The sequence below is a fragment of the Sturnira hondurensis genome, unplaced genomic scaffold (genome assembly GCF_014824575.4).
Source record: "Sturnira hondurensis isolate 20B ecotype Veracruz unplaced genomic scaffold, ASM1482457v3 Scaffold0000780, whole genome shotgun sequence".
NCBI lineage: Eukaryota > Metazoa > Chordata > Mammalia > Chiroptera > Phyllostomidae > Sturnira > Sturnira hondurensis.
In genome coordinates, this window is record NW_028073411.1 from 13,249,403 (window position 1) to 13,268,429 (window position 19,027).

Below are 19,027 nucleotides of genomic sequence, written 5' to 3' on the forward strand. Positions count from 1 at the left end.
ATTGAGAAGCAACCCGTGGTATCACCGTTTGACCATCCATCTTCTGCTGCTGGGGTTTGATGCCTCCCCATTGCATGGGACAGAGTCCAGGTCCCTTCGCCTATCACACAAAGTTATTCCTAATCAGACCTCAGGTTATCTCCTCTAGTCTCATTCAAACGCCCCCTAAAAACCTAAAACCACTTGTCATTTCCAAACAAACACTTGCTAGCGCATCTCCGAGCTTTGGTCTCCTCTTTTTCTAGGTTTTCCATGCAATTCACCTGATCCTGAGGAACTCCTATTCATCCTTCCAAACACGACTTAAATATTATTTCTTTTGACTTATCAGGCATCTCCTAAATGCTGCATTCCAGGGTTGTTCCTGCCTTCGTAGAGCTGGTATAGTCAAGTAAGATCAAGACAAGAAACCCAGTAAGGAATTATAACACAGTATGCATTTTATGATAGGAGTTGTCCAGGGTGTCGAAGATGGCACAGTGCAATCGAGGTTTATGGATTTTTAATGTAAATTATTGTTGTTCAATTACAGTTATCTGTATTTTCTCCCCACCCTACCCCCGCATCCCCTCCAAACCCACCTCTTTCCCTTGCTTCCACCCTCCCCCTTGGTTTGCCACATGTGTCCTTTATAGTAGTTCCTGAAAACCCTTCTGCACACTTTTTTTTCAAATGCTGTCTTGACCCAGTTTTGAGGCCCTGGCCGCTGGCCAGTCAGTTCCCCTTCTTGAGAAGCTAATGAAGGCCACACCCACAACCACCTGAGTTACTCAGTACTCTCACCCTGGGCCAGGATACAGCTGCCCTCTTCTACTTCAGGTCACGTACCAGGCAGTGAGGGCTAACTCGTACAGCCCAGAGTCTGCTGAAGTTTTTCAAACTAGCCAGTCCTATGCCTGCTTACTGTGCTTGCCTGTTCCTTCCCGCAGAAACCACAGTTCAGGTGCTTGTGCAGTTTCCCTTCTCCTCTGCCTCCTGACTGACCTTGATGCTGTCCTTGTGCCCTGCAGGGCATGCTGGAAACTGTGAGCCCCAAAACTGTAAACTCTCTCCTGTTCCTCTCTCTATCTGCATCTGGCTTCCCCATACCTAGTCCAAGATAATATGGTTAGAATAAAGAAGCATCTGTGGCTGACTGGAGAGAGGTCACAGGTTGAGACCTGCCCTGAAAGACAAGTAGGAGTCAAGCAAGCGAGGGGATGTCAGTGGGATGGGGAGGAATGATGAGGGCAGGGGGACTGGGATACAGAGAGAAAACCAAGTCCGCAAAGGCTCAGAAGAAAGGCCACACGAGGTGTTCAGGAGCTGAGGAAGCGTCGTCGTGGCTGCGTGTGGGTTCATGGGACAGAGAAGAGAGAAGAGGGTGGAGAGAGCAGTACTGCCCGCTCGCAGACGGAAGTCATGGTTCATCAAAGGGAGCACCCGATTTAAACGTCTGTCCCGCCCCATTTGCGCTGTCCCCCGTTTCTCTGTTTCTGTGTTAATATTTTGTCTCCTTCCCTTCAGCTTCTTGAAGAGCCGTGTGCTATTTATCTTTGTGTCTCCAAAACTTGACATACGTTTTTAGAGTGTGAGCTGAAGGCTTTGTTAAATTAGATGTAAACAGATTGTCAGTGTTCCCGTGGATGGAAGCGGACAAGGAATGCAGAAAAAGTGGAAGTCCGAATGCAGCTTTCAAAGCCTGGGAATGGCCACCATAGGAAGTTCCATTAGGAATTGAGAAGGGTTAAACCTCACTCGGGTACCTACTAGTATGTGATTTCAGGTGCGTAGTATAATCCACTCAGCTGCAGTTTCCTCAGCCTTAATATCAATGTAATAATACCTAGCTCAGTGTGATTTCTCTTTTGGTGAAATTAGATATCGAATGTAAGATACCTGGCATAATAAGGACTAATAACATCAAGTGCTTAAAAGTATTAGTTTACAAACTGCTCTCCTTCCCATTCTCACTCACCCCTGGAATGCTGTTCAGAGGTGTTTTAAAGCTGTTTGTGTTGAATTAAAATAGAATTTTAAAAACCCTCACACTTGTGATATAGTTGCCCACAGACCTTTAGGAATTTTTGACGTAGAACTGCAAGGCAACTCAAAGAAGTCCTAGCCCAAATCCCATAATACATACAGGAGAAGGCACTACATACACAACTTTTTCTATCAAACTGAGTATCAAAGACCTGAATCCTTGATTTATTTGTCTTATCTGCTAGCTTACAAATTCCTTTGGTCTCAGACTATTTTATTCATCTCCGTTCTCTGGTACCTCACAGAGTCTGGCACACAGTAGGTATTCCATAAGTATCAAATAGTGAAATGCAATGGGGTGAGTGAGTGAATGACCATGGGTTTACACAACTTTTTACTTTTGGCTTTTTGATAGTTTCCTCATGTCCAGTTCTTGCACCACATCAATTTGATCAGTTATATAAAATTTAAAATAATATACTAATCCCTTTTCCAAGTTGAAATCATTTCCACATAACCAGTTATTACTCCTTAAGAATACTGTCTATACCGTATTTCTTTTCCTCTGTGTCTTGGAAATGGAAACTTGATAACTTCCATCTTATACACTAAGAACTTACTTCATGTTTTTCTTTTAACTGAATGAGATTTCCAACAGACGTTTCACCTGTACACTGTCTCTCCACGACCACATCAGACCTCACTACAGGAGCATATGAAGGGATGCACCAACGTTTGTTTTCTGGGGGAGGGGCTGCAGGGTGCCCTCACCTCCATTTCACTTCACTTTAGTTGGTATCTTCCACCACACGTTTATATCCAACACTAGAAGGATGCACCTTGTGAAGTAATGGTGTCCATTCCTGGTCATTTGAAGCAGCATTTAGTTCCAGTCTATCAGGGCGTCTTTTATCAGCAGCAGGATTGAAATAACACTTCCTTAATGTTCTTCCTAGAAATAAAATTTAAGCAATTCTTGACCCTTTGAGGGAGGGTAGATTCTTTTCAAAGTTCTACTAGTCAAAGCTGAATAAGCCCCAATATCGGCATGGAAAATATTTAAATGACTTCCTTCTAGTTATTTTAGCAATAATGGAATTCAACTCAGGAAGTTTATGTGAAACCCAATCTCACTGGAGTTTCAGTGAGCTTTTCACCTTGACTGATGGGCGAGAAAGAGGCAAGGCCTCCAGCTGCAGTATGCCTCTCTATTACCCCCACCTACTCTGGCTAAAAAGCATATTGCGTGTAAATGAAGGTTTTATGTAACACAGACCCCAATCCAATTTGCAGTCTTTGTTATCAGATTGGACTACTCAGAATAAAAAAATACAGCAGTTAATATTTACAAATATTGACTTCAGTCTAGCCCTCTGGAACTTAAAAAAATAGCCTCTTGATTTTCCAGCGATAACTCAGGAGGAACTCTTTCAGTTGGGCAGTGCATAGTCCAATATTTATACTTTGAAAGCTGTTTTGTGAGGAGGTGCACAAATATTATGAGTCAAATTATCATTAGCATTTTGTAACACAGCCGGGGCTTTTGTAGTGGCACGAGACCCAGAGGAGTGGAAGGCAGAATCGAGCTGCAAACCTCAGCTTTGCACTAACAATCTTGTTAAACTGGGATAATAAATTCAATTCAGCCATAATTTACTAAATATGTCTTATACTTATAAAAATGTCCCTAAGATATTGTTGGGTATAGAATAAATATGGGAGAATAGAAAGATACTAGAATGACCTTTGTGATTCTGGGAAGTCTTAGCTTGGCTGTTCCTCATTTTTTTTTTCCTGGTAAATGAGAGTAACAGTATCTGCTTTGTTAGTTGTATGAAGTTCATTCAAGATCAGAGGTGACTGGGCGTGTGGAAGCAGCACATAATCTGGAAGGTCAATTAGGCTTGGCTACCAGATTGGAATTGAGAGAAAGCGACGTGGGAAGCAGGGTCTGACCCCAAGTGATGCCTCTTCTCCAACTGACTGGTCAATAGATTGGGTGGCTTTCCTTTAACACTCAGCATCAGCCTGTATGCACATTCATACCATTGCTTGGGACTTTTCTTTCTCGTTTCCTGTTTCAGGAATTCCCATCTTGGGTCACCTTGTCTTGGGAAAGGTAACTAATCCAGTAAACTTCTTTAGGCCAAGGTGTTATGCACGGTGGTAGATGAATGCTGTGTACTTTACCTGTACATGGGATGGCAAAGTCTTTGGATAAGAAATATATGCATTTAATATAGTATATATATGTAATATATATGTGGAAGTTCAATTTTATCCAATGTACTGAGAAAAATTAAAACTTTATATTAAAGCAAATGTGGATACATTTTAAATTAGAAACCCGAGTTCACATGAAATTTTGAGAAACATAGGAAACTTTAAATGAATTTCATGATTTTTGTAGGACCCTATGGTTTTCCTTCCATAGCCCCCCAGGGCATATATAACTTTCCTCTGTCGTTGGGGATATGTCAAAGTAAATGTTTCCCAAGTAGTGGCTTCAGAGTTGACTCCTTCAAAGTAACCTATCTACAAAGAGGGTTCTAGAAGCCTCCCCTTTATAAATAAGAACTCTTAAGCACTTCAGAGCTTTGTGGCAAGATATAGGAATTCATGGATTACCCACACACATTGCAGAGAAAGAGAGACAACAAGACAGCAATGAGGAGGAAGAGTTAGGAAAGTGAACTTTTGGGTCCCTTTCAACTACTCTGATGTGCAGTCATTTGACTCCCTCTTTTTTGACTAGACTTTATAACAGTCTAGAGATCAAGCAGCCTCAGTGTTCTCTAGTGTAGATGACAGAATTTTTGAACAGTAGAGTCTTGGAAGGGCCAGTCTATTAAAGGGTGTGCTTTAAGATGAGCTGACATATGAATAGATTTCTATTGTTCATTAAATGAAATAGATAGACAAAATAATAGAAGGGTAGGGACATAATGGTGGAGATATTTGAAGTCTCTTTGCTCCTTGACTGTCTTAAGTTTCTCTGACATTCTGGGAATGTGACATTTTGGCACTTTGGATATCTCTGTAGAGAATTCAAACCTTGCTTGGTTTCTGAAAACTACCTGGTGTGATTGTGAAAATTTCACATGCTTAACCCCTACCCCAAACTTAACCAGTTAAGATTTCCAGGGGGAGGCCTGAAACTGTATATCAAATGCTCCAGGTGATTCTTTAACTCGGGAATATGTAAGAAATATAGTTTTAGTGGAAAGATACAGAAGTTTTGAGCCAGAGAGACCTAACATCCACTTAACTATGCATGAGACTGTGGACATATCAGTTTCTGTATCTTCAGAATGGGAATCACAATGATGTCTTCCTAGAGGATTGAACTGAACCCTGGGAAATGATCCTGACCTCAACACCTGGCACAAAGTACACACATAATATACATGCGTCCCTCCTGCTCTTCCCCACCTGGGAACCCAAGTGTTGTTTCCTATTCTCTGTCCTTTACTAGCTCTTTAGAGTTCTTTCATAACTTAATGGGGGCGGTCTGTGCTCATTTCCTCCTATGGACACAGACGCTCAGGCAGTGTCCCATGCACAGTAAGTGAAGCAGAGGTTCTCTGAGTCCCTTAGCCTTCTAGTATTAGCCAATTATCTTTGCCTATTTTGTTCTTTCCATTCCAATTTTGGAGTGATTGTTTTGATAAGCAGCACATATTTTAGTATTCAAATATGGGTAGTCCTCTCAAAATAAAACATACTAAAAAGTCCCAAACCCCAAAGAAAATCTTCCACCCCACTTCAACTTCCAAATCTTATTTTCTCATTTCTTTACAAAATGTCCTAACTCAAGAAGGAGAAATATTAGCCTCTGGAGAGAAATAAGAAATACAGACCGAGGCCTGAGTGTTTGCATAGTAATATGATAAAGTGGATATAGTTATTCCATTGGCAAGGTAATTTCTTAAGTAGAAAGATCAGTTGGGTATTCACTGTACATTCTATAAACATCTATTGAGTACCATTGTATAGCAGGCACTGCCAGATGCTAGCGATAGAAGGTTATTTAGACATAGATCCTGCCTTCAAAGATTTCACAGACTAGTAGAGGAGACGGATGTATTAAGATAAACATATGATAGGAACATGTTATATTAGTGGCATGAGCTGTTTTGACAATTCTTTATTTCCATGAGTTTATACTAACACATGTTAGCTTCCAGACAACTTTAGAATCAAAACTCTCGTGACCAATACATTACAATTGTAGTTAATAATCTTTTCATTCAATCTCAACAATACCACTGGAACCAGTTACAATCCACATTATTGGTCTTCTACGTAAAACGCATAAGAGTTCTTAACTGACATTGCCAACATATTTTACACGGCAGCCTCTGATATTAACTCACTATACTCTTCCAGCACTTATTAAATACTTGTTCACTGATAGATTGCAATGATTTTCTATCCCCCAAAGACAAAAAAGGGGATTAATATTTATTAAACATCAACAAGGGGCCAAGTTCATTACACTAGTTTTCCATACTCAGAGCCATAGCAAGTCGTCTTCTAAGGACTCGGGAACAAGAAAAATAAAATCACCCTCCGAAGGCTAAACTACAAAGTCAGAGCGTGGTGGAGGAAGTTAGCCAGGCCTAAAAGGAGCAGCCTGAGAAGCAAGAGTGGCGATTACCCAAGCAATGGTCCCCAAGCGATGGTGGAAGCTAGCAGAGTCCAGGCTACACGAGCACGACAGGATTGAGTCATAGACAATGGCATTAACAAAATGAAAAAAGGGAGAAGGTGCCAAGTGAATGAAAATGGTACACCCGAGAGAAGGAAGCCGAAAAGGACGTGGTCAGTATATTTCAGCACTTCCCGGAGGAGAGGGCACCTTGGTGAACAGAGTTGGATGGGCCATTGTTGACTTGCCAGGGTTATCCTTATATTGTAAAAATCCATGAGCTATCTTAGAGGAGAGCTTTCAAGATTCTTACATTCCTATAGTTTGAGTTTCTACTCATCTACATAAATTTCTAATGAAGACTTAGATTCCCAAGGAGAGTGATAGCAGAGAGGGAATCCACCCCTCATGAAGACTTCAAATAATCTCATTCCCGGAAAACATTTTTTTCTCATTAAAAGCGATAATCTACTTCTACCCCTTAATCTCTACATAAAATCATCTCAATCCCTCTTTCTATACCTTGTGCAAAAGTGTAATACTCTTTCTAATATTTCTGAGGGTTCTTCATTGTGGGACGAAGGGGTCACGCTTACATCTCAGGTTCATCTTTGGCTTGAATTTGCCGTCTTTGCTCATTTTGTCACTGTTCTTTTATTTTTTCTAGGCCATTGATCCAGGAAACTCAACCTGTTTTGTTGGTAACCACAAAAATGTACAACATAAGGCCAGAGTAGGCATGGAAATGTTCCCTGAAGTTTTGAGGTCGTGGCACTTTATGTCAGTGCAAATAACTTTAATATAACATATCCTTGTCTTCTACACCATCCTAGGCATTGCAGTTTCTGCCATGTCACTTCCTCGTTCTCTACTCATTCTCTAACCAACCCCCCCCCCCCACACACACACACGCTCACACACTTTTCCAGTTCCTTTGGTAAAGATCTCAGCTTTCTCTAGTTCCTATCCAAAATTCAACTGAAGTTTTAAAATAACTGCCAACAGGGACCTGCTTACATTTTTAGAAAAGTTGCTATATTCCTTCCCAACTCAGTTTCAAGATAAGGTTCAAGCTCAGATTTCCAGCTACAGTAGCACTCTGTTGCCTACCTCTACCTTCTGTGCATTTTAGTTAGTGTCTCTGAAACTGATGCCTCTGGGGGTGTCATGAAGAGGTCACTGGGCTGTCAGAGCAGGGATCTGGACCCAGGGGCTGGGGTGCTACTCAGCTTTAGTGGGACCATCTGCTGGTCACAGTACCAGCTTTCTTCTCTCTGCTATAGCTCCTTATATTTCTATCTTCAGCCACCTCAAAGGCTCTAGTTTCCAAGGCAAGTAGCATAGATACTGTCTTTTAATGATTATGGCTCCTTTAGGCACTAAAAATTATTACTATTCTCACTTTACAGCTGAAATAACTGAGGTTTAGTGGAGTTTAACGTGTCTGTTCAAAGTTTCACAGCACATAACAGCTGGAATTTATTTTCGTGTCCCAGCGTCATCTTTGTGCTCTTCCCACAGCACCAACAAAGCTTAGATTTTACCAAGCATCTGTTTATACATCTTGCTGGTGCAAATATTCCTTAAACTAAAATGCAAACCTTCCTTCACAAAATCCTTTCCATGGTTCTGATACGATGTTACTTTAATGTGGGATTTTTAAAATTGTCATTCTTCGAGAGTTCGAAGAATCATACTTTTCAAGGGCTGAGAAAACTGCCTGCTCCCGTCTATTTCATTTCCAGGACATGTAATGCAAATACACAACCCAGTTATCCCATTTTCCCCAAATGGACATGAGGTCAGGTACATGTGGCTATTTCAAGTGCGTGTGTCATAAACTAGAACATAATAGTTATGTGCACACGTATACAGCTCAGCCCCAAGAGATTCACTGCAGCTGAACTTAGGCTTTTAAGAGCAGTTGAATAAAAAATAAAAAACTGAACCAAGCTAGGAATTAGGATGCGCAGAAGGTCTTTGGCTGCTTTTTAGTATGTTTCAAATTGCTAAATTCAATCACATCTATAGCTCTGGTTCCAAAAGCAAATTATCTCGATAAGTACCTAGGCTACCTCTGGGAAACTGGAATAATCACACATATTTAGGAATGTGGTCAGTGTACACCGAACCTTCAGAGGGCCAACCTCTCTAAGTAAGTTTGGCACAGAGTCTGAAGTCAATGTATTTTGATGAATGAGACTTAAGTTGGAAATTTGGAGAAAAGCTTCCACTTTGTAGGAAAGAATGGAAATGCATACCCTGTCCCCATTCTGCAGAAGTAGAGAAATGCTATAAACAAAGATCCAATCAGAATGGGTCTCAGTGAAGCCTTCACTTACTGCACTTTCCTTCTTGGAATCATAATGTGCCCTTTTGGGGGTGAGTCTTAAAGAAGAAGCCTGAGTGACTGAATAGCACGAACAGAGGAAAAGCGAGCAGGGGCAGAAAAATACCGAGCAAGTCAGAGACATGGTTACAGGAGGGGAATCCTCCTTTGAAATAGCTGTGAAGACTGCGATGTGGAAAGGAGTATATCGCTGAGACCACAGTGAGGTCAAGTGAAAAAGGACAACATCAGAGAGGTGGACAAGGATCATGGAGGCCTTGGGTGGTGTGTTGAAGAACATGGGCCTTAGCCTGCAGGTAACAACTAGTAGTGAACTCGGCAGGTTACTTCTCAGGGAATTTTGCCTCTAACCAGAGGTGGAATATTAGCAAAGATCAGGTAGGGGTGTATAAAATAAAATAGGTCAAGTTTGAAAGAACACAGCTTTAAGGCCACAGAGGCCTCATTCGGATCTCAGGTGTAGTATTTGTTAGCAATGTGAGCTTGGACAAAGCATCGGTTTCGGGGCCATTTGTGAGAAACACACAGTGGGTTTCCAAGTCCTTGTCTATGGCTTGGCTTATTGTGCTTGTTCAAACTAGCATCTATCGAAGCATCTAGATGCTGATGCAAAGAGAAGAGCTACAAGAGGCAGACTAGGCAGTTGCTTCGATGGCACAAGAATATCAATGATAATACTAGCAACTGTATATTGAATGCTTGGTACATGCAGGAACTGTCCTAGACACACTTTGCATGCATCAACCTTCCTATGAATGACGCATTTCTATCACCCTCCTTTTGGAGATGAGGAAAATACAGCACAAGAGAGTTTCAGTGACTTGGCCAGAATCACACACCCAACGAGTGGCGGAGCCGGGATTCTAGTTTTCCTCTGTACTTAACGCTCCTAATCACAGCCTTATACTGCTTATATTTGGGTGGTGCACCATAGCTGATCAGCTTCTAGCAAACCACGTGGCCTGTAGAAATGATACTGTTAATATTTATTTACTATGTGGATCCAGGATCTGAACTGAACTTTATCTCTTTGATAAGCACACTCACTTCCTGGTTAGGTACACGGAGCCCCGGTTTAGCTCAGTGAAATCTACAAGTCACCAAGCTGGTTTGTGGTGGAGCCAGGTCAGGAGAAGCAGGTCTCCTTGTCTGCAGTCTAGAGCTCCAATCCTCTGGCCCAGGACTGGAGGGCAGCTGAAAGCTGTGCTCTCAGTCAGAGGGGCAGGCTTCTTTGGTCCCTGGCCTATGATGGCTTATAATTCTCATCATCAGAAATATTCGTTTTGGACACCTGGGGTTCTTGCAGGTACTATCCCAAAAAAGTGATAAGATAGCATCAATTCTTAAGAATACTATTATTTATTATATTTGAGTGGCACTATATAGTTCATAAAACTTTTTTGCAAACCTTCTCATAGAATAATCAGTGCCTACGCTAAACCTACATTTTTAAACTGGGTTGATTCTCCCAGAAACACCCTCCTGTTAACAAGCATCCAATATAGACAAACATCAATGCTACTAAATAGCTGCAGTTCCAGGCAATCACTTGGTTCCATCCTTCTTTTTCCCACTTTGTCACTTTATCTTCAGTTTAATTTTACCTCCTTAGTGCTACTTTTATCTGCATTTCCATCTCATCCATAAATACCTTTTTCTGACTCTCTGCTTGGCATTGGGACCTCCATTCTCCTGCCCAGGTTACTGGTTAATTAATATTTTGTGTCTTGGAAGCTCACATATTATAAGAATGAAGTCTCTGATCTAGGCATCATCTGTTCCAAAGCCGGTGATCTGTGACCTGTCGGATGCGTCAGTCTTGTTGAAGAACCAGCCTGTGAAGCAAAGGTTTATGTACATCTCAGATGACCAAACAGGCTCAGAGAATCCATGTAACTAGCTCACGGTTGTTACCAAGACTGCTGGTTGTCCCTCAAGATCCATTTTTAAAAATCATTTCTTATCAATATAATTTGTGAAAACTTGGCCTGAAGTAAGACTACATTTCCCAGACTCCCTTGCAGTTAGGTGTGGTCACATGACCAACTTCCAACCAATGGAGGACAACTGTTTTGCACCCTCTCCTCTCTTCTTTAACCTCTCTTTCTTTCTGGTGGCTGGGTGGCTGGAATGTGGACAGCATGCGTGAATTCCAAGCAACCATCTTAAGGCATGAGTGAAAGCCACATGTTAAGGATGGTGGCGCAATAAAATATAAGGTGTCACCTCTCCCGCCTCAGACCACTTACTTCTGGATTATGTTATATGAGAGACAAATGGGTCTCTATCTTGTCTGAGCCCCTATTATGTTAGATATTGTGTCTCAGAGTTGACATAAATTGGACCAATACAAGATCTCACAGATAGTTACTAGCACAGTTGAACTTTTAAGCTCAGCTGTTTTGATTCCAAACTCAGTTGTTTTCATTTTATACCTGGAACCTCCATCTACCTCCTTTTCAGGGCTCCTGTGAAGATGAAATGAAGAAACTGGTAAGAGAACATTTTGTAAACTGTTAAGGCCTCATTTATAGGTGAGCAAAAGCAGCATTTGGCATTTGTGGAGAGCTGTGGAAAAATACTTAATGTTTTAGCTTGCTTGTTGGTTGAACAGGTAGGGGGGGGGAAAGCAAAGAGCTACGTTGTGTTAGAGACCTGGATTCCAAATGAACCGGAAACTCCTTTGGCTAATTCTTGGGCCAAAAGATGCTTTTCAAGTGGGGAAGGATGAGTTAGTCCTGGACATTCAAGACCTCTCTGAGTAGCTGTGGTTTAATACTGCCCAGGCTTTTGTGTAAATACACCTACAGCCTAAGTAAAATAGGAAGGATTGGGGACCCAAATTCCTCTAGTTGGGAGATTCTCTGTGTCTAGGATCTCTTCACGAAGGAAATTGTATTAGTAATAAGTCAAATTCCTAGTGTTGGAATTTGAGTCATTTTGGCAGCAAGCAGCCAGATTTTCCGAGGCTTGTTTGCTTTATGAAGAGTATTGGGGTCAGTCTTTGCTGGCCAGAGGTCTCTGACCAGAGACAGGTCTTTACACAGGGCTTTTCATATTTTCTGTCTTCAGCTCAAATGCCAAGAAGTATCTCCAGGATGTTTTTGCAAGTTTGCTTTTACCTTTTGCAATGGGCAAAGGCCAACAAAAGCCAATGCTTAGAAGGTATGCATATACTCTGGTCACTTTGTTCAGGCTCATTTTTTTGGAATATTCTGGGATTGTCTTCAGTCCTCCTAGCATAGTTTAAGACTGATGATACCCTCTTGTGAAAAGATAGGGCAAAATATAGTAATCGTTTAAGAGCTGGGTCAAGGAATATGGTGATAGTTAGGAGCAGGGTGAGGAAGTCATTATTATAATAGTTATATCTAACCCTCATTGAACATCCTATTATGCACCAGGCACGGTGCTAGCCCTTTACATGTTGTGTTAGTTAGTCCTTCTAGCAACTTTATGAGCCAGAATGATTCAAAATATTTCCCAGCAAGTAGAACACAGCATCAGTAGGTGAGAACAGATGTTGCTTTAGTGCTGGTTGTGGGTCCTGAAAGCTCCTTGCCTCCCCAGGTAGGAACTCTTTAGTTTTGGGATTACAGGGTAGTTTGGAGGGAAGAACAATCCTATTCCTCCCCCTCCCCTCCTCTCTCCTCTTCTCCTTTCTCTTCTCTTTTCGTTCCTCACCTCCCCTTTCCTCTTAACCCAGCACTCTGTGGAGTGAGACAGTGATTCTCCCACAGATGGACTATACTAGCAGGGGCTTAGAATTGTGATTTTGAAATAAAAAACATGAAACGGAATAAAAGCTAGTTGGGTTTAAAGAGCAAGGGAAAATGTAAAGAAAGATTGTCTGTGATTGTTTAGATTAGGAGTTCTGAAACCTTTTGATCTCAAGATCTCTATTTTTTTTAAAGATTTTATTTATTTATTTTCAGAGAGGGGGAAAGGCAGGGAGAGAGGGAGAGAAACATCGATGTGTGAGATCCCATCATCCCCAACTGGGGATCTGGCTGAAAACCCAGGCGTGTGCTCTGCCCAGGAATTGAACTGGCAGCTCTGTAGTTCTCAGGCCAGAGCTCAATCCACTGAGCCACACCTGCCAGGGCTCAGGGTCACTTTTAGTATTAAAAATATTGAAGACCTCAAGGAGATGTTACTTACTTAGGTTTATTTATATTTATTTATTAATATTATATATATGTGCACATGTAAATTGAAAAAATAAATGTTTGTTAATTTATTTAAAAATAATAAATTATAACATGCTAACATACACAACTTTATAAAAACAGCACTATATTTGAAAACAAAATCTATTTAGTGAGAAGAGTGTCATTGTTTCACATTTCCGAAAACATTTTTAATGTTTGGTTTAATAGAAAACATTTCCTCTCCTACTTACTCCTGCATTTGGTCATTGTAGTGAGTTATTTTGGTTGAAATATTTGTAGAATATCAGCTTTATATAGGTCACAGGCATATAGTTAAAAAAGGGGGCACTGTAATTAGCAACTCAAATCATTGCGATGCTTTTCTTTGGCGAAGGGGTAGTTTCTAAAAGGTCAGTTGCAATATGTAATCTGAAACCAAACTGATGGAGTCTATTTTGTGTTACACCAAAATCCATTGGTCTGTCTTGATCTTTGAATGCATCCTTTACCCACATGTGACTTTGTAACATTATGTAACGGTTTGAAAAAAAAACCATTAGGTCATTAAATCATTTAGGTATTCTAAATTCATTTAAGATTCAGATTTTTTAACCTATCAGCACGAGTCTCACCAGAAAAATCTAAGTGTTGGGAACCTGTCCATCTCAAGATGGAGGCTACAAGGCCTTCAAAATTCTCATTTTCACTTTTAGGCTGGGATTTTATCATTGGCAACAGACACTGCCATTTTTCTTCCTTGACTAGATAGATTGCCTCACTTCATTCCCCTCTAAGAAAATGTTTGTCATATAACCACATTTGAATAAACATAGTTTGTCAGCCATTCTCTCAAATAAAAGTGGTATTTCATGAAGAAAAACAAAAGAAAACCACACCACTGGTTCAAGCTCGCAATTCAAGCAGCTGCACAAGTTTCTGTCCCGCACGAGTCTCTGCAGGTGTGCGTTCTGCACACTCCCCACTCCACCACACAAAATATGAAGACGTGGCTTGTAGCAAAGAGTTGAGATTTAATACAATTAATAACTTGCATTGCTTTCTTAAGGTCATTCTTAAGGAAGATTGGCTTTTTTTCTTTACTTAAAAAATTTCCTGCAAATTGTAAAATGGGCAAAAAATAGCTGAAGTTCAATTCTGCAGTTGAAATATTAACTCAGTCTTCACATTCGCAACTACACCTTCAATTTGACGAGTTGTTGCATCATGGGAAAATGTGAGAGCTGCAATTTTTTTTTACTGGCTTTTCATTCGGCAGGCATTCAGCAATACCAGCTCTGCAGCTCTTAGCTTTTGAGGGGACTTCTTTAACCAATGCGGGATGCTTCAGTGGCTTTTTCATTTTAGTTTATACTTATTTCTTGCTGTCTGTTTATGTAGGTACAAGACAAATTTTGGCATTTCAAACAAATAACATTTGTACAATAATGGATTGAGGAAGTTATAGCAGGTATACCCAAAAAAGCTAATAATAGCACAATAGACATACTAAGGAAAAAAGACCTGAGTTAATCTCTGAAAATGCACACATTTATTCTCTAAAACTACAACATCAGAAAATTCTAGAAAACATGATAATACACAAACACAAATCCTGTTAGCCATAAGTGATGACATCAGCACATATAAAGAATCTGGCAAATCCACTGTACAATCATGGAAAAATAAGAGTAAAGGAGGCAAATAACTCATTGCTCTTATTGAAATAGCTTTTGCCTTATAAGTCCCTTGAAAGGGCCTTGCAGACTGTGGGACTACACTTTGAGAACCACTGGGAGGGAGCATTTAAGGCTCAAGTATTTTTATAGATTGGAAGAAACATGGGATGTCAATAGATTAGTGCTGTAATTAAATTATGTCAGAAGATATATTGAAGTCCTAATCCCTGGTATCACAGAATGCAACCTTATTTGAAAGTTGGTTCATTGTGGCTGTAAATAGTTCAGAAGAGATCACACCAGAGGAGGGTGAGACCTTCATCCAACATGACTGGTGTTCTTCTCTTTTTTAATTTTTATTTTTTATTTAATTATTGTTCAAGTACAGTTTTCTGTCTTTTACTCCCATCCCAGCCCATCCCCCCAGTCCTCCCCACCTCCCTCCCATTTCCCACCCCCACATCTTAGTTTTTTCCCATGTGTCCTTTATACTTGTTCCTGTGAATCCTTCCCCTTTTCCCCTGAAATTCTTTTCCCTCTCCCCTCTGGTCCCTGTCAGCCTGTTCTGTATTTCAGTGTCTTTGGTTATATTTTGCTTGCTTGTTTGTTTTGTTGTTTAGGTTCTTGTTAAAGGTGAGATCATATGGAATTTGTCTTTCACCACCTGGCTTATTTCACTCAGCATTATGCTTTCCAGTTCCATCCATGCTGTTGCAAAGGGTAGGAGCTCCTTCTTTCTTTCTTCTGCATAGAATTCCATTGTGTAAATGTACCATAGCTTTTTGATCCACTCATTTACTGATGGGCACCTAGGTTGCTTCCAGCTCTTGGCTATTGTAAATTGTGCTGCTATGAACATCGGGGTGCATATGTTCTTTTGGATTGGTATTTCAGGGTTCTTAGAATATATTCCTAACAGTGGAATTGCTGGGTCAAAGGGCATATTCATTTTTAGTTTTCTTAGAAAATTCCATACTGTTTTCCATAGTGGTTGTACCAGTCTGCAATCCCACCAACAGTGAACTAGGGTTCCCTTTTCCCCACAACCTCTCCAGCACTTGTTTGTTTCTTTGTTTATCATAGCCATTCTGACCGGTGTAAAGTGGTATCTCATTGTGGTTCTAATTTGCTTCTCTCTGATAGCTAGCGATATTGAGCATCTTTTCATGTGTCTCTGGATCCTCTGTATGTCCTCCTTAGAGAAGTGTCTGTTCAAGTCCTTTGCCCACTTTTTAGTTGGGTTGCTTGTCTTCTTAGTGACTGGTGTTCTTCTAAGAGGAGGACAGAGCCACACAAGGCACGGCTGGCCATGTTACCACAGAGGAAGGGTTGGACTGCTGTAGTTGCAAGCCAAGGAAGGCCAAGGATTTCTCACCGTCACCAGAGGCTAGAAGAGAGTCGTAGGATGGATTTGGTTGTTTTCAGGGAGCCAGTTTGTGGTACTTTGCTGTGGCTGTAGGAAACGAGTACAACTGGCTTGTTCCCAACCACTGTCGGTGAGAGAGACAGATTCATTTCTATTTCAAATTTAGGAAAAGTGGCTCCCTTATAATTCAAAACACTTTCTGCTAAAACACAATCTCTCCTGGCTGGTTACATTCCGAGGTCTATATGTTTATTCGCACCAATCAAGGGCTCTTCATAACTTGCACAATCAGATGTTACGATCACCAGGGCCCTGGTAAATAGGTTCACCCTTTGGAGTGCTGGGGCTGTTTCAAAAAAGACAACCTTCTCTTGCTCACAGGAACTTAAATCAGTGAGTTGATGTTCCGATGTTTATCAGGATAATATGTCACTGGGACCAGGGCATGTCTGTTTGAAAGAGGACATCCTGAATCATGCTTAGGGTAGACAGGAGAAAAGAAATAGTAACAATAACCTTCATCTTTACACCAAGACTTTCATGCTAAATTCAGATGCATTTGTCTTAGTAGGTGTCTGTTCCTATTATCCTTAGAAACTACCCCATGACATCCAGTTTTATATTTTTGATTTTTGCTTTCTCCCATGCCCAATATTTATTGACCATATCAAATTTTCATAGATACTACCTCTTGCTGAATGGAAAAGCGAAGGCAAACTATTCTTACCCAAGGTGGGCTGCCAGTGATCACCAGCTGGCTCTGTTTAGTAGATAAGAAAATTCAGATGACAAAGAAAGACAATTACATTGATGAATATGGTAGCACAAAGAGAAAAAAACTATTAACCAGAACAGTTTTGACTTCCAATTCCTGCAGCCTTAACAGGCAGCCCCCAACCCCATCCCGCTCCCCTGCCCCAGCTTTCTGCTGGAGCACTGTCTCCCCCACCAGACCTCCCAATGACTTCACCTTCAGAGGTTTGGAGCTTGCCCTTTTGTTTAAGTAATTCATGGTCACTCCATGTGGCTTACTCTGGTTTTACTCGTTCAGTACAGACACAAACTATTTTGCCACAATTAATGTTTTGGTCAACAATGTGCAGACTTAAAGCCCTGAGTTATATGACTAGGCAAATAAAACCAGACCGCAGAATTTGGTCTACTCTGGTCGGCTGTGATTCACCCATAAGGGCAAGCCAGCAGTCTTGCTGCTTTCCCCACACCCTAGGAAAATCAGACTGGTATATTACACTTCTTTGTCCCTTTATACACATGCAAAATCAGTCTGTTGAAATTTGGGGGTTTGCATATTTAATTTGTGTAATGCAGTGGAACAATTTCAACAGGTAGAGGTTAGTCAAGTGTCCAAGCTGAAAAACATTCGTACGTCACCCACAGAAGGAAGACGTTCCAGCCATCGTCTCAGCAAGGGAGGCCGTGAAGTTTACAGAGGCCAGAAAGTGAGATATAGTAGGTCTTTTTTAATGGAGGAGCTCAAATAAAAAATAAAAATTGATTTTATGAATAAATATATTTTTCTTAAATGATTTAGAAAGCTCTGTTTATTCATTTACCGACAGTGTTTAGAATATATAGCAGCCAGTGTGTCTGCAGATATATTTATGTTGGACTGTTTGGCTTGGCTTCACCTCTGTAATAATTTATAACAGCTTCAATGTAAACCTACCACTGAGCAGGTCATAAAGGTCCTGGATTTTAACCATCACTGTTGCAGATAAACCCCCAGTGCTGGTTCCCACCACAGAGCCCCAAGCCCATCCCCGTTCAGCCTTGCACACAGGGAAGTTTAAATGCTGAGGAATTTTAATTCTCATATCTCAGCTTTGTGTTTCTTCTTAAAAAAGGATTTACTCATTTCTAAGAAACAAATCTTATTTCTTACAGAGGCAGTTATCGAATTAAAAAGTACATTTTCTCATGCTTTTTAAAATTTGGGAAGGTTGACTTTATGCTATTCTACATGCATGTAATAAGCAGATACTTGCATAAACATGAGAAAATAATTATTATTTTAGGTATTTTCTTAATTTGAATCAATTTCAATCAGCCGATGAGAGGCATCAATGTCTGGGCTTAGTTTTACTCTCAGAACTTTCTAGATTTTTAAGATATTTCTCAGATATTTTAGATGAGGTTTAGATATTTTTCTGGACCTTATACTGACATAACCCTAATACCAACACTTCCTTATTGTGAATGCATTATATTTAGTTATAAAATTAGTCAAATATTTTAATACTATTTTTTAAAAGTTAGTTTCAACTACCCATATATTATCTTTATTATTTTGGCAAGTAGAGGAAGATATTTTTCCCAAGAAAAAACAACCCTAAAAAAGAGTTGACAATATACATTTGAGAAAGAGTGAAGATTTGGGGGAGCGATCAAACTGACAGAAGGATGGCCAGTTAGTAGTGAGTGAAAGGTACACAGTCCTGCCCTGTATCCCATGAAAATGCCTGTGAAGTGTGTTTCATAATTAGGACGCTCTTCCTTTGCTAACATGTTGACAAAATTATGCATCATACTATTTAGCTGGCATATATTGTCCCTACAGTCATTCATCTTTCTATGAAGGAAATGTTTGCTAAGCACCTTCTCTGGGTCATGTTCTCTGGTAATATTTATGTATCATGATTTTGTAAACTGGGTATAATTACTTCACTTTCACAGATGATAAAGGTAAATAGCTGAGAGATTACTTAAGTCGCTCAATATCCACACAGCTAGCACCTGGCTGAGGAGCTATCTGAACAATTTCTGCCTGCTTCTGGAACAGCGCTGGGCGGTCATAAAGGTAATATTGGGATAAAACAGATCAGTGTTAGGATTCTGATGAGGCTTCTC